The 14,745-nt window shown below is 45.5% G+C and overlaps 1 protein-coding gene and 1 pseudogene across 15 annotated transcripts in view; one reads left to right on the top strand and one right to left on the bottom strand.

Moving 5' to 3' along the window:
* The window catches only part of LOC124611912 (longitudinals lacking protein, isoforms H/M/V-like), a 453,788-nt gene that overhangs the window by 324,872 nt on the left and 114,171 nt on the right, over positions 1–14,745 (bottom strand). The gene's annotated exons all lie outside the window — the stretch shown is intronic.
* On the top strand, positions 11,326–11,443 carry LOC124555631 (annotated as a pseudogene).

The raw sequence follows: 14,745 nt of genomic DNA, 5'->3' as shown, positions 1-14,745 counted from the left end.
AAACTGTGATGCCTATCTCAAATTTAAAACTGCAATCTTTCTTAAAATTAATTCTGGGCCTCTGAAGGAGTCTAGGTGGAGATCTGCTCCAGCCTTGGTGTAAAACATTAAAACCAGCCACACTCATCTCTAAAAAGCAATCCTATATGTGAATCCCACATGACCTAGTTGCTGTGTGTCAAAAATGAAAGAGTCTTTCCTTTGGTGGCTGAGTAACAGTGTGGTATGCAAAGGTGTATGGTGTGGACAGTGTTTTATAGGCCTATCCCACCATAAGGAGTCGAGACTGGGTGTGAAGAGGTGACTCACCAGCCTGAGCATAGAGGCTCAGTATGGACCTGGTGTCAGAGGCCCCAGTGACTAGCCAAAGTCCTTCATGGTGCATCACGCCTACCATCTTTAAATAACATGTTGTGCAGCTGCACAAACCATGCACCCACAATGAAACTGAGATTGCACGAAAGGCCCCATAAAACCAGAGCAGACAAGTTCAGTCTGTTCCCAATGAATTGTGGCTAAGATATTTTAAAATATCTGAGGGCTTTCAGGGAGTGTCTTTTCAGTTCCTGAAAGTGTGGCAACCATGTAAGCTTTGAGCCAAATTTGTGGCCCAGAAACCTAACCATGTCTTTTATATTATGAACAGTTTCTCTCATCTGCAACTCAGGAATGTTTAAAACTACATAGGAATGGTTAAATAGGATGCACACAAACTCTACAGTTGAGAATTTAAAAACACTCTTTCCCAGTCATTCATCCAACTGACAAAGAGTCAGCTGCAACTGACGAGTAGTTGTTGCAGGTCTAGAAGAGTACAAGAGGCAGAGAAGTCCTCTTGGGTGACATGTTCTCTGCTCAACATGGTCTAAGAGAACAACACTGATTCAATATCCAAAATAGCAGGGCAAAAGGAAGGACCATATAAAGATGGGAAGTCATCCTCGAAAACCCCATTTACGGAGCTATCAAAGGATAATGTAATGCAAGTAGTATTGAAGCCTTCTTGATGTCACAAAATATAACAAGGAGGTGATGGCAGCACAGGAAAGGTTGACGTACAGCTGCTTCACGCAAAGGCAGGTTATCAAATGTGGAGCAATACCTCCTGAACCCAGACTGAAAGAGCCAGACAAAGCAGCAGTTGGCCATCCACTCCAAGGAGTTTCCCACATAATTTCTGTGGGCAATACTGTGATAACTACTTGGATATGTTCTGTCCTCCCCAGGTAGTTAAAGTGGAATTAAAATGGCTTCTTGCCACAAATCAGGAAAGTGACCTGACACCCAAATGAGGTTAAAAAGGATGAGGAAGATTGCTACACCCTGTAAGTTGCTGTAACATACTACAACGGATCCTGTCATGGCCAGGTGATGAGTCACAAGCTGCAGCTAATGTAGAATACAGCTCCCACATGCAGACAGGACAACTGTATTTTTCATCAGTGGTGGAACTGAAGTCCCGACTGCCCCTCTCAGCACCCACTCTGCAGTGATTGGAAGCTGAATCCTACTGGCAGTGGCAGTAACTGTGACAAAACAGGACACCACAGACCAGGCAGTATGTCTCAGAGTGGTCTGGAGACTTCCATTCCGCATTACATTTAACCCTCACTAACTGAAAGGCTGAGAAGTTCTCTCCAGTTGGTCAGCACTTGAAGCTATGCAGTGCCATCCACCTGGACCCAATCGCAGTGCAGCATTCATTGCACTACCATTGGACAGGTTGCCTTTTCTGATGGCCTGAAGACTACAGAATGAGTGCTTCAATGACATGGTGGATCATTTGGGTAACATGATCCAGCCATTTCCTGGATGCTATCACAGTATTCAAACAAATCAAGCTGGTTGTAAAGCATCAAACTGCCCTAGAAAGCATCCATTGGGGAGGACATCTTTTGGGCACCACTCCGTCTTACAGGTGAATCCAGAAACACTCCGTCTGACAGGTGAATCCAGATTGGAAAGTGGTCACCTAAGTGCAAGCCATTGACAATTTCCCACTGAGCAGTGTGTGCAAGGGCTGGGGAGCATATTAAGAGATCGGTGGCAGTGAATGACCCGGAAGCACTTCTGAAGTGCATGTTCTGCCCCATGTTTAACAAACAAACACATTAGAAGAAGAGAAACCTCTCAATTGCTCTACACCTATAGCAGGTGGTTGCAGAGTATTATGTTCATTAAAATCACCATACTGAACAAAGGCATTGGGGACCACAGTAAAGTCATGGAGAGCCTCTTCACCTAGCAGCTCATGTGGGACAGGCAAAGTGAACATATCATCAACTGATGATGCACATGTACCGATACAGTGACTCCTAGTACACTGATTGTGAGGGGGAGAAGTGAGGAGTGGCAAGCATCATTGATGAAAATAGCCACTCCTCCTTTAGCTCTCTCTCCACTAAGGTCTCCGTTCATGTGGAGAATGTACCCATGTAGCATCTTCTCAGAAAGTTTAAAATGTCTCTTGAAAACAGACACACTTTGGTCCCTCCTGAGTTAACATGTGCAGTTCCTCCACATGTCCTCAAACCATTCAAGTTCCACTGCAGTATGGAAGCCACTTTAACAGTGACATTTTCCTTTGTCTTTCGCCTTGCAATTCCTCGGTGGTGAGGAGATTGTGTTAGGACAGGGCTGTGGCAGACCTGAGGGACTCGCCAGCTCCCTCTTCCATCTGGAAGAAGTCAATGTCCATACCACCAAAACATGATCATCGTCTGATCCATCAGACAGGACCAAGGTTGCACAGACTGATCGCTTCAGACATGAATGTTTTGCCTTGATGGTTTTTGGTCTCAGCTTGGATTTTGGGGACAATGGCAAGACCGTTTTGACAGAAATAGGTTGCTGGGTCTCATCTACTGTCTGTCTGTAATGAAGGTCCGTTATCTTTCCTGACACTAGGCTCTGAAGTCAATACTACTGCTGAGATGGATGGGCTGGACTGTTGAACCACTGATGCAGGCCTACAGCTGCATTTACACGTGCAGCCAGAGGTCCCCTGATCAACTGCCAAGTTCTGGGTGCCAACACTAGTTTTCTGCACAAGGTGCTTCAATGTTGAGGCAAATGACTGCACGAAAGTTGGTGGCTGCAAGGCCTTAGATGCCTTCTTCACATCAGAGTATGAGAGGTGTTGTATCGCTCTAATCTCCTGGGTTTTCTTCTCTTTTGTGAAGACATGACATTTTTTGCTCCAAATGGGATGAGCTTGGGAGTAATTGACACGTATGGGCAGGCAGTACATTGAATGCTGGGTTCACTGGCAATGGAGTTGCATCTTCCACACATAACCTGATCATTACAACCCATGGTGGTATGACCAAAGCATTGATATTTAAAGCAGTACATTGGGTTAGATAGTGGAGAAAAACATATGCAATATATGCAGGAGGCTTTGGTAAACTGAAAGTCAGAATAAAAGATGCAGACTTCTGGAGTTCACCGTTAATCCATTTTATAACATGCTATTCTTCAGTACCCCTTATGCTCATCCACTCCGGGTGCAGTTCTTTGGTACCCATATCCATAATGTCCTAGCACATCACAACTCCTTTGCAACAATTGAGCACAGTGTGGAGCTTATTGTTGACAGGATGTTCTCCAAATAATTTAGCATTCAATAACTTGTTTACTTGATTAGCCAGCTGTGTCTTGCTCTGAAGCAAGCCATTATGGAGCCTATTGATAGATTTAAGGCACCACACCAGTCCCTACAGAGCTTTATAGATGTAGAATGATGACAGCTTTTCAAACAAACCTTCTATATGCTTTAAAACAATAAATAAATTATTAAGCACAGAACGTGGTCTGTTACTAAGATTGCTGCATTCAAAGGCGTCTCTGGCAGACTAGCCACATGAGGTCTCTTTGACGTTTGGGTGTAGAAGAAACTGATTTAGGCTTCATGGAAGTGCCACAAGCAGCTAGGGAATTAAATGTCCACCCACACAGAGCACCGCTGCCTGGGTAAGCCTTATACAACTTAGGTGTTAAGGTTTCCCAGAGGTCGCCAGCTAACAAATGTTCTGCCTCAACGGGCACTTATCTCATCGATATGCAGCATACCGTGTTCTTTATAGAGGTTTTTACTATCCTCATGATCAGGCAGTCAAGCCAAGATACCTGTTCCCTGTGGCATACAACATTCGACTGCTGCATCAAACAGTCGTAACTGAGGCAAGAGGACTGGCAGCGCTTATCAGCTCAAGAACCCCAGGGTTACCAAGCCCGAACCCATAAAATGAATTCTGAACCCCTGAGGGCTTTACTGTGCAAGACCAGCACCAGAGAGCCTCACTTAGAGCATGCTACCTTGTGGTTGATGCAGCATGAGCTATGAGCAATCTTGGGTTTGATCTTTCTAATGCCCTGGGGTTTGCTGCCAGTATCTAACTGTCACACCTAGCTCATACCTGTGGGGTCTTTATTCCAAATATGAATCAGTTTTCTCACGCACCCCAACCAGTGTCACAGGATTTGAGGCACATGTCGCATTCTTCCCCTTGGCTATGCCCCCCTTCTTTACAGCACACAATGTTCAATGTTCCTTTTGTGCTGCAAGATAAGCTTCCGTGCAAGCTCCAATGCTTGCAGGATGAGGGCATGTTGACCCCAGTTCCAACAGTCAGTGGAAAACGGAAGGGTCAGCTAAGGATTTTTGGAGACTTCAAAACCATGACTGACATCCAGTCCCTCACTGATGCCTACCCTATACCTAAAGTAGAAGGCATCATGGCACACCTTGCCAGCAGCAAGATCTTCACAAAACTTGATTAGTGAGGTATGTGATGCGCATCTCCAAACTCCTACTAGATGAGATGTCAGAAAACAGTGTGGTCATCAAACATTCCATTTTGACTTTTCTGATATAATTGGCTCCTCTTTGGCATTGCAAGTGCAGCAGCTATCTTTCAACACTACTTAGAGCATCTTAGGTGAGAGGTGATGGGGACAGCCAACTACTTACATCAGATTGTTGTTAGTCATTAAAATGCTCAAGATTTAGGCGCCTACCTCAAGTGCTTATTTGATGTTCTCCAGTGGGAAAAGTGTAACAAGGACAAATGCTGTTTTTTTTTTTTTTATCAAAAGTAGAGGATATGTACGCGTATGAAGTGTGTCAGGGATGCAGCTCACACCGCATTACATCCAGGCCATCCAGCCCCCAACAATGCCAAAAAAATAAAATCCAGGCTTGGACAACTCAGCTAATATAGAAAATTCACTCCTCACACGGCAGACATCGCTCAACCATTTCACCAGCTGCTGCAGAAAAATGTTAAGTGGAAGTGGATTCCTGCATGAGACATGGCTTTCTGGGATCTCAAACAAGCTCTTCTTCGCTCAACATGTCTCACAGCCTATGACCTTTCCAAGTCCTTAATTGTGGCAGAAAAATGCGCCAGTCTATGGCTTGAAGTCCACATGGATGACCAAGAAGATGTGGTGGCCAGCTTCCCCTCAAATTCGTCAGTCATAACCCACTGATCTTTAGATGACCGAATTATCTGGGAATTAATTTGATTAACGGACTATGGTTGGCCATCAGACCACCAACAAATGGACCACCTGGAAGTTTCAGGGGGACAATGGCCACACCTGAGTGGTGATTCTACAAGCCCTCAGACAATGCATGCTTACTTTCCTCCACGAAGGTCACCTGCGAATAGTCCTGATCAAACTACTGGCTCACCAACATGTATATTGACATGTGGAACAATCGGGTCTACTGCCGGATGTTTGTGTCGCTCTGGCATAATATTTCGGCCACGTAACTCGTTGCCTTCTTCAGGTGCTACCTGAGACTGCCGTGTTGGAGGATCTTCTCCAGTTTTTATGCCCAGAGGGCGCTGGGTGCTCTCTTTGCCGTCCGCGCCCACCTGGCGCTGCTTGTACTGTGTTGTCTCTTCCAAGGTGTTCCCTCGGACGTCTGTGCCCGACTTGGGCGCCATCTGTGCCAGCTCTCTGAGGCCTGTCCTGTGTCGGGCATTCCGTTCGCCATCCGTGCTCGCCAAGTGCTGCTCCTGAGGTTTTTACCACTCCCTTGTGCTCCCACGCACGTCCGCGCCCGGCTCGTCCACCATCTGTGGTCGTGGCAGTTGTCTGGGGCCGGACCCGCATGTGGCGTTCTGTTCGTGGTCCGCGCCCACTTGGCACTGCTCCCGAGGTGTTGGCACTTCCCTGGTGCTCTGACGGACGTCCACGCCTGCCTAGTCCACCATCTGCAGTTGTGGCAGCTGTCTGAGGCCCGTCTCACGTCGGGGGCTCTGTTCGCGGTCCACGCCCGCCTGGCGCTGCTTGTAAGATATTGTTTCTTCCCCGGTGCTCCCTCGGACGTCCGCGCCCGACTTGGTCTCCATCTGTGGCAGCTCTCTGAGGCCTGTCCTTTGTTGGGTGCTCCATTCGCGGTCCGCGCCCGCCTGGCGCTGATCCTGCGGTGTTGGCACTTCCCTGGTGCTCCGACGGTCGTCCGTGCTCGGCTCGTCCATCATCTGCGGTCGTGGCGACTGTCAGAGGCCCGTCCTGCGTCGGGAGTTGCGTACGCGGTCCGCACCCGCCTGGCGATACTCCTGCAGTGTTACTACTTCTTGAGGAGTTTGTTGGTTCATTTCGTTGAGCCCTGATAAGCTCCAGGGCTGGACTCCACGCCAAGCTGAGCTGGTAACTGCTGTCTCGGTTTATTAGGTTGTCTGTGACCTTGATCTCGATGGCCTCCTTTATGACACTGTCCCAAAATCTTGGCGTCTGTGTCACAATTTTGGTGTTGTTATAGTCCATTGAGTGGCCGAGCTCCAGACAGTGCTCCGCTATGGCAGATTTTGTTGCCTGTCCGAGTCTGGTGTGCCTCTGGTGTTCTTTTCACCTGATGTCCACCGTCCTGGTTGTCTGGCCAATGTATGACTTTCCACAGTGGCACAGGATGTTGTAAATGCCTGGTTTACATAGCCCCAGGTCGTCCTTCATACTCCCTAGCATGGTCCTAATTTTGGAGGGTGGACAGAAGATACTCTTTATATCATATTTTGAAAGAATGATCTTTGCAGAAATAGGTCCAGCATATGGCAGGTATGCCACCTTCTTCGCCTCCTCTGGCTCCTCTTGTGTACCCTGTGGTTGACTGGTAGTACGAAGTGCCCTTTCGATGTCTGTGGAGAAGTATCCATTTCTGCTGAACACCAGCTGTAGATGTTCTATCTCTGTGGCCAGACTTTCCGTATCTGACAGAGCTCGAGCCCTGTGAACTAATGTTTTCAAGACTCCATTCTTCTGTGCCAGGTGGTGGCAGCTACTGGCTTGAAGGTATAAGTCAGTGTGGGTGTGCTTACGATACACACTGTGCCCCAAAGTGCCATCTGCCTTCCTCTTGACCAGGACATCCAGGAATGGGAGTTGTCCATCCTTCTCTAGCTCCACAGTAAATTTTATACTTGGGTGGTGTGAATTTAGATGTTCCAAAAAGTCATCTAGCTTCTCCCTACCATGGGGCCAAATGACAAAAGTGTCATCAACGTACCTAAGAAAGCACTTGGGTTGGTAAGTGGCTGATGCAAGTGCCTCCTCTTCATACCTTTCCATGAAAAGGTTGGCTACCACAGGTGATAAAGGGCTGCCCATTGCCACTCCTTCCGTTTGCTCATAAAATTGACCCCCATAAAGAAAATATGTTGAGGTCAGTACATGCTTGCACAGGTCGAGCAGGGCACCATCGAACTTCTCTCCAATGATATTGAGTGAATCGGTGAGTGGCACTCGTGTGAAGAGCGACACCACATCGAAACTGACCATGATGTCAGAGTCCACGATGTGTAGCTGCCTTAGCCATTGTAGGAAGTCCTCCAAGTTCCGAATGTGGTGTGCACATTTGCCCACATATGGTGCCAATATCTTCTTCAGGTATTGTGCAGTGAGGTATGTCGCTGCGCCGATGTTACTGACAATAGGTCGAAGAGGGACCCCCTCCTTATGGACCTTGGGGAGTCCATAGAGTCTGGGTGGTACAGGTGCTTTGGGATAAAGCTTCTTGGTGACCTGTTCAGGTAGACCTGTCTCCTTCAGCAACTTCCAGGTCTTCTTGTCCACCTTGTCAGTGGGGTCACCATCTAGTGGTTTGTAAGCAGTGTCTTCCAGAAGTTGTTGCACCTTCCTATCATACTCCATCTTGTTTAAGATGACCGTGGAGTTACCCTTATCAGCTGGCAGAACTACAATGCTGTCATCCTCCCTTAGCTGCCTGAGTGCCACCCTCTCCTGGCTCGAGATGTTGGATTTGGGGGGCTTCGTCCTGGTGAGTGCCCTGCAGGTCTCCCTGCGGATCTCTTCAGACACATTGGAAGGTAGCGTGTTGACGACTTGCTCAACCGAACTGATGAAGGCTGCAACAGGTATGATTCTGAGGCCCTTGCTGAGTGCTTTTGAGGTGGCCCGACACAGGACAGGCCTCAGAGAGCTGCCACAGATGGCGCCCAAGTCGGGCGCGGAAGTCCGAGGGAACACCGGGGAAGAGACAACACATTACAAGCAGCGCCAGGCGGGCGTGGACAGCAAAGAGAGCACCCAGCGCCCTCTGGGTGTAAATACTGGAAAAGATCCTCCAACACAGCAGTCTCAGGTAGTACTTGAAGAAGGCAACGAGTTACGTGGCCGAAATATTATGCCAGAGCGACACAAACATCCGGCAGTAGACCCGATTGTTCCACATGTCAAGATCTTGCCGGGAAAGCCTGAAGAGCTACAACATGTATATTGTTGCAGTATGCACCATCTGTCTGACTAAACAGGCAATTCCACCTCAGCTACATTTTTCCTGGGGGAGGGCACTTCATCACTATGGCCTCACCTCCACTTAAGCCTTTGCAGGCCCTCTCTTTGGATACCCCTCTTTAAATGTCGCTGATGGAGACAGTAGTTTCCCATATGTGTCTTGAAGGTCTTTGACATCTTCAATGAAAACAAACTAATCACAGGCTCACATTGTTTCCATAAAGAGGCTCTCAGAAACCATGTTGACTGATAATGGCCCAAGTTTAAATCTGCTGAATTTGCACTTTTTGTTCAGAAAATGCCATCACCTGAGTGACACAGAACTCTTCCATCCAGTGCCCAATGGTCTTCTAGAAAGGTTTATCTGCACAAGACACAAATGACCAAGCTACACCAGCAACATGCATTAGATGAGGTGCTCACATTGTTCTTAGCATCCTAATGTTCCTCCCCACAAAATGGATCTAGTCCAGTCAAAAAACTGCACAGCAGCTCTCACTGATCACAACTCTCGATTATTCACCCAACTGTCCTTCGGCCCCCTCCCAGCAACTGAACCACCACCAATACTCCACCAACCCACCCTACAGGTTGTGGTCTGGGTACTCATCTTCTCCAAAGGCCACCAACAATGGACTCTGGTGATTGTAACACATTTTTTAGGTCAGGCAATGGTCAAAGTGTAAGTGCAACACTCACTTTCTGATTTTAATTTATATTTAGCATCACAATCAAACTATCATGCAGATTGTAAAACTGATAACCAAGTATACTGTTCTCAAACCTCCTAAAAAGCTTAGAGTAACTATCCATTTTGGCAACTCGAAAGAATTTACTCCAATAATTTATAAAGAAGATGAAACTGTCCACAACATCACACCACAATTGTCTCCTTATCAGCTAAAATAAAGGAGAAACCATGCATCTGGGTAACCAGCCTCTGGGAAACAGGCCAGTTAACCAGATACACTCTCCTATCTTTCAGCTAATATACAGAAAAAATGTGGTGTACAGAAAACTATATGGCAAAAGCTACAAGCATCAGAAGATCCTCTTGCCAGAGCAGAGTGCCATGTACAAGTATCACTGGACTGGTCTCTATTCATGAAGTAGGGAAATGGATTAAATGGATGGAATGAGTACAACATCGTCAATTAATTAGTTTCACTAGATGCAGCTTTTTCCCTGTCATTTCCATACACACTTCTTCTTAGTCACACATAGTCTTGTACTCCAACACTGAGGAGAAAGCATTAAACAAGACAGTACATTGAACTGAGGGGTTTTAGGACATGTTACCTTGGCTACCACATCTACATCTACATCTACATTGATACTCCGCAAGCCACCCAACGGTGCGTGGCGGAGGGCACTTTACGTGCCACTGTCATTACCTCCCTTTCCTGTTCCAGTCGCGTATGGTTCGTGGGAAGAACGACTGTCTGAAAGCCTCCGTGCGCGCTCTAATCTCTCTAATTTTACATTCGTGATCTCCTCGGGAAGTATAAGTAGGGGGAAGCAATATATTCGATACCTCATCCAGAAACGCACCCTCTCGAAACCTGGCGAGCAAGCTACACCGCGATGCAGAGCGCCTCTCTTGCAGAGTCTGCCACTTGAGTTTATTAAACATCTCCATAACGCTATCACGGTTACCAAATAACCCAGTGACGAAACGCGCCGCTCTTCTTTGGATCTTCTCTATCTCCTCCGTCAACCCGACCTGGTACGGATCAAACACTGATGAGCAATACTCAAGTATAGGTCGAACGAGTGTTTTGTAAGCCGCCTCCTTTGTTGATGGACTACATTTTCTAAGCACTCTCCCAATGAATCTCAACCTGGTACCCGCCTTACCATCCCTAAATTGTCATGTGTCCAATAGCCAGCATACTGCCATTATTTCTGCATATTTTATTTGAAGACAGTAATGCCTTGGACAATCTGGACTAATTCATCTACTAATTTTAAGCACATTATTGCTTCATAAGTACTCATTACTTGGACTAGGGGTGAAGGTTCCAGAGAGTATTAACGTTGGTGTCACCAGATAGCACCACAAGTCAATGGAAAGTGTTCTTTACAAACATAATGTACACCAGTGAAAAATGGTCATACCAGAGCACAAAAAATGCAAATATGTTCCTGTTTATTTAAAAGACTCTGGCTGAAAAGAAGGATACCAGCTGCCTCATTCTACCTTCCCCAGCACCTTTAAAAATTTTCCCAAAATCTTTGATATGTGAACATATTCACTATATATCACCTTGAACTCCCACAACTGTGACTGTGATTGTGACTGTGACACACACACACACACACACACACACACACACACTAGGCAATCGCTGTAAGTTGCTCATACCCATCCACTCCCAGTTGCCCTTTCTCACTCACTCATTCAGCCCAAATCATTGTCATTATCTCTTTGCAACTCTGTCATTGTCTTCTGTGCCATAGCCACAAGCCCTTTGTTATATCCTACAGCTACAGTCTCCTCTCACCATCACTGTCTCCCTCTCTTACTGCTAATATTTCCTTCCTCCCTTCCTTCCTTCTTCCAACGGCCTTACTGCAATGGTAACACTGGTTCCCGTCAGATCAGCAAAGTTAAGCACTGTCGGGCTGGGCTAGCACCTGGATGGGTGACCATCTGGTCTACCGAGCGCTGTTGGCAAGCGAGTTGCACTTAAGCCCTTGTCAGGCAAACTGAGGAGCTGCTTAACTGAGAAGTAGCAGCTCCGGTCACATAAACTGACATGCGGCTAGGAGAGCGATGTGCTGACCACATGCCTGTCCATATCGGCATCCAGTGATGTCTGTGGGCTGAGGATGATAAGACAACTGGTCAGAACCGTTGGGCCTTCATGTCCTGTTTGGGTGGAGTTTAGTCTTTTTTTTCCCTTCCTTCCTATTGCTGCTGCCTCTTCTCACTGTCACTATCACTCTCTTCCTCATTGTCACTGTCATATACTCTGCCTCTTATTATCACTGGCTCTCACCCCCTTCCACTTTCTCTCACAATTTTGTCCTCCTCCTCTGGCACTGTCTCCACTCTTTTCCTAGCACTGTTCTGCCACTGTCAACTATGTCTCACTGTCACTGTCTCTCTCTCTCTTTCTCTCACACTGCCATTGTCTCCTTTACTATTTCCATAAAACAATCACTGCGCATTATCTTCCAGTGTTTATTACTTTTCTGTTCCTTTGCCACTGTCACTGTCTTCTTCACCCCCAAGATAAAAAAGGGCTAATATTTTGCACACTAAAATTTTTGAGAAAATTTTTAAAGGTGGTGAGGAAGGTAGAACAGGGTGTATACGCAGACAAGGGAAAAAAATTTCCAGATTTTTCCCGGATTTCCCGGTTAAAAATACACTTTCTCCCAGACGAAAACACACTTTTCCGTGTTATTAAGTGACAGTATATTTTCCCTTGGAACTGAAAAACTTATCAATCCTTTGAGTGGTTGTATTTTTATACATGCGCATAGAATTTACCGGCGTTTTGGAAAACAAAATCAGCGAAGAAAACTCCTTTTAGAAAGATTTTTGATGTGCAGCAACATGTACACTGCATATTTCGTGTAACAAAAGTATAAATTCAAATTCCACCAAAAACCACATGTTACTTTCCGAACCATTGTAATCGAGATTGCGATGAGCTTCTGTAAGCCAGTCATAGCTCATGTCACGTGATCCCGTCAGCCGATGACAGTGGATATTGAGACCGCAGGACACGTGATGTAGTCACCTAATAGCAACATCACTATTAAGTAGCGCGGATACACAAACAGGAAAAGTTGATGTTTTAAATTAATATACATAGTGTTGCTACAAGAAAAGAAAAGCTTTCCCATATAATATTGGTCTCTAAGGTTAATAAACTGCAAGAGAAGCTGAGCTTTCACATATAATGTTATTTTTTGTGCGTTTTACACTTTAAGATATAACACATAAATGTGACAGTAAAAATTTTAGCTGAGTCCAGTGACTTGTCCTCAGAGTTTTACAAAAATAAATTAGCTACTGCAGAGGAGAAAGAGATTCCCATAGCACTACATCATTTTGCTCATAATAATGATGTGAATGTCTGATCTTCTGGGCTTGAAATATGTCTAAAATGGCTCGTCATCAAACTCTCTGTGATTTAAGTACCTAATTCATCATACATTCTCGCACATAGTTCAACTTGCGTGAAAGTAAATTTACTTTGAAAGTAACACTTTTCAAACCACCATTCACAATATTTTCCAGCGACCTCTAAGAAATAGGTTCGTTTCAGTAGCTGTCAGAGAGCGCTAGGTAACAGGCGCCACCGCACTTTAGCAGCTGCTGTGATGCAGGAAGCCAGTATATTGGTACATATAAAACATTAAAAGTTCTTACATTATATCATAAAAGAAAAAAAAACACATCAGAGGATACTCCAAGAGCATCGGAATTCGTGAACCATACTAAAATGGCACATTTACAGTGCATACTTAAAGAGCACATTCGTATGTCCAGATTCCCAATGAAGTAGGCCTTGATCTTATATTAAGCTTTTCAGTGTGGGTTTCAGTATGTAAATTTTCTTGGACTACCAATACTGTATTAACTCATTTTTGATTCTTTATTATGGCATAATGCCATATGTGCTAGAAGATGAAAACGTACACTTGAAATGCAGCGAGTAGTTGAAATTAGCCAATAGTGTGGAACTAAGCACTTTGTTTCAAACACATTGACTGCCTCAGCATAAAAGATTAATAAAAACCAAATTTCTTTAGAAAACAGACAAAAAGAACTTCATTGTTCTACAGGCGATTAATGCATGGCTGTCAGAAAAGTGGAAATAAAATAAAATCTGAAACTAATAACGTATATTAGCTTTCTGTAATTATGTGAATGTATTTTAATTCACTTGATAACTCCCGGCCACAGAAGTCCATTTTGTTTTCATTTGATGTGAAAGCAGTAAATGAAGAGGAAACAGCAAAATCACTACATGTAAACACGGGTCACGTTGAGATTACACACTTCCCCACTATAACTCAGACTGCTCGGTGCATCAGCCTCGGATCTACGATATTTCTGAACCGGGGCAATACTAAGATAGTATTGCCCTGGTAACCCAAACAAACACATAATCAGACAGCGATTGGCATTCACTCGTTCGGCTTTACTCCATTCAGCTTGTAGAGCCCGGTCCCCTTTTGCCTGCAGGAAAGTTTATTTCTAGATGCGACGAGGATTCCCCTGACAGAGACATCACATAACACTATGCACGCATTCAAAAGTCAACTTACGATTTATTTATTTATTTATTTATTTTACCATGGGACGAAACTGCTGATGTCATTGGACCCTAGGCTTACACACTAGTTAATCTAACTTAAACTAACTTACGCTAAAGACAACACTTACACCCATGCCCGAGGGAGGATTCGAACCTCTGATGAGGAGAGCCGCGCGAACCGTGACAAGTCGCCTCAGCCTGCATGGCTACCCTGCGCAGCTGATGATTCACTCAGAAATCAAGCTGCAGTGTGTGTTCAAAAACGAACAGGGATGCACATCAAAATCATATGAGTAATCGATGGACCGAAGTGCGCTGGGTGCTAGGCGCTTTGTGAGACAAGGTTTTTTCTCATCAAGAATATGAATTTGGCGCCCCCCCTCCCTCCCTCATAGATTCGGACTCGCTCTCCATGCGTGACTCTGGCAGCTTGGGCGCAGCAGTAAAAATTTTCCAGGTTGCATCTAGCTGCTTGCTGGGACTGCTTACACAGCCAACAGCCACATTTCTGTAGCCAGAAAAGGGAGAAGGTACTATTCATATGCCACTCAACTGTGCGTGCACATGAGCCCGCTCGTAACTGCTAAAACGAATCTAATGTGAACAGTTGTGACGTCACGCTCACAGGAGCCAATTTCTTGTTATGAAGTATTGCATTGTCTTCCTAAAGCCTTTGACACATTTTGCTGTTGGAAACACT

This window comes from Schistocerca americana, chromosome 1 (assembly GCF_021461395.2).
Source record: "Schistocerca americana isolate TAMUIC-IGC-003095 chromosome 1, iqSchAmer2.1, whole genome shotgun sequence".
In the NCBI taxonomy this organism is placed as follows: domain Eukaryota; kingdom Metazoa; phylum Arthropoda; class Insecta; order Orthoptera; family Acrididae; genus Schistocerca; species Schistocerca americana.
Note: the sequence above shows the minus strand (reverse complement) of the source record. Positions and strands in the feature narration are given on the sequence as shown.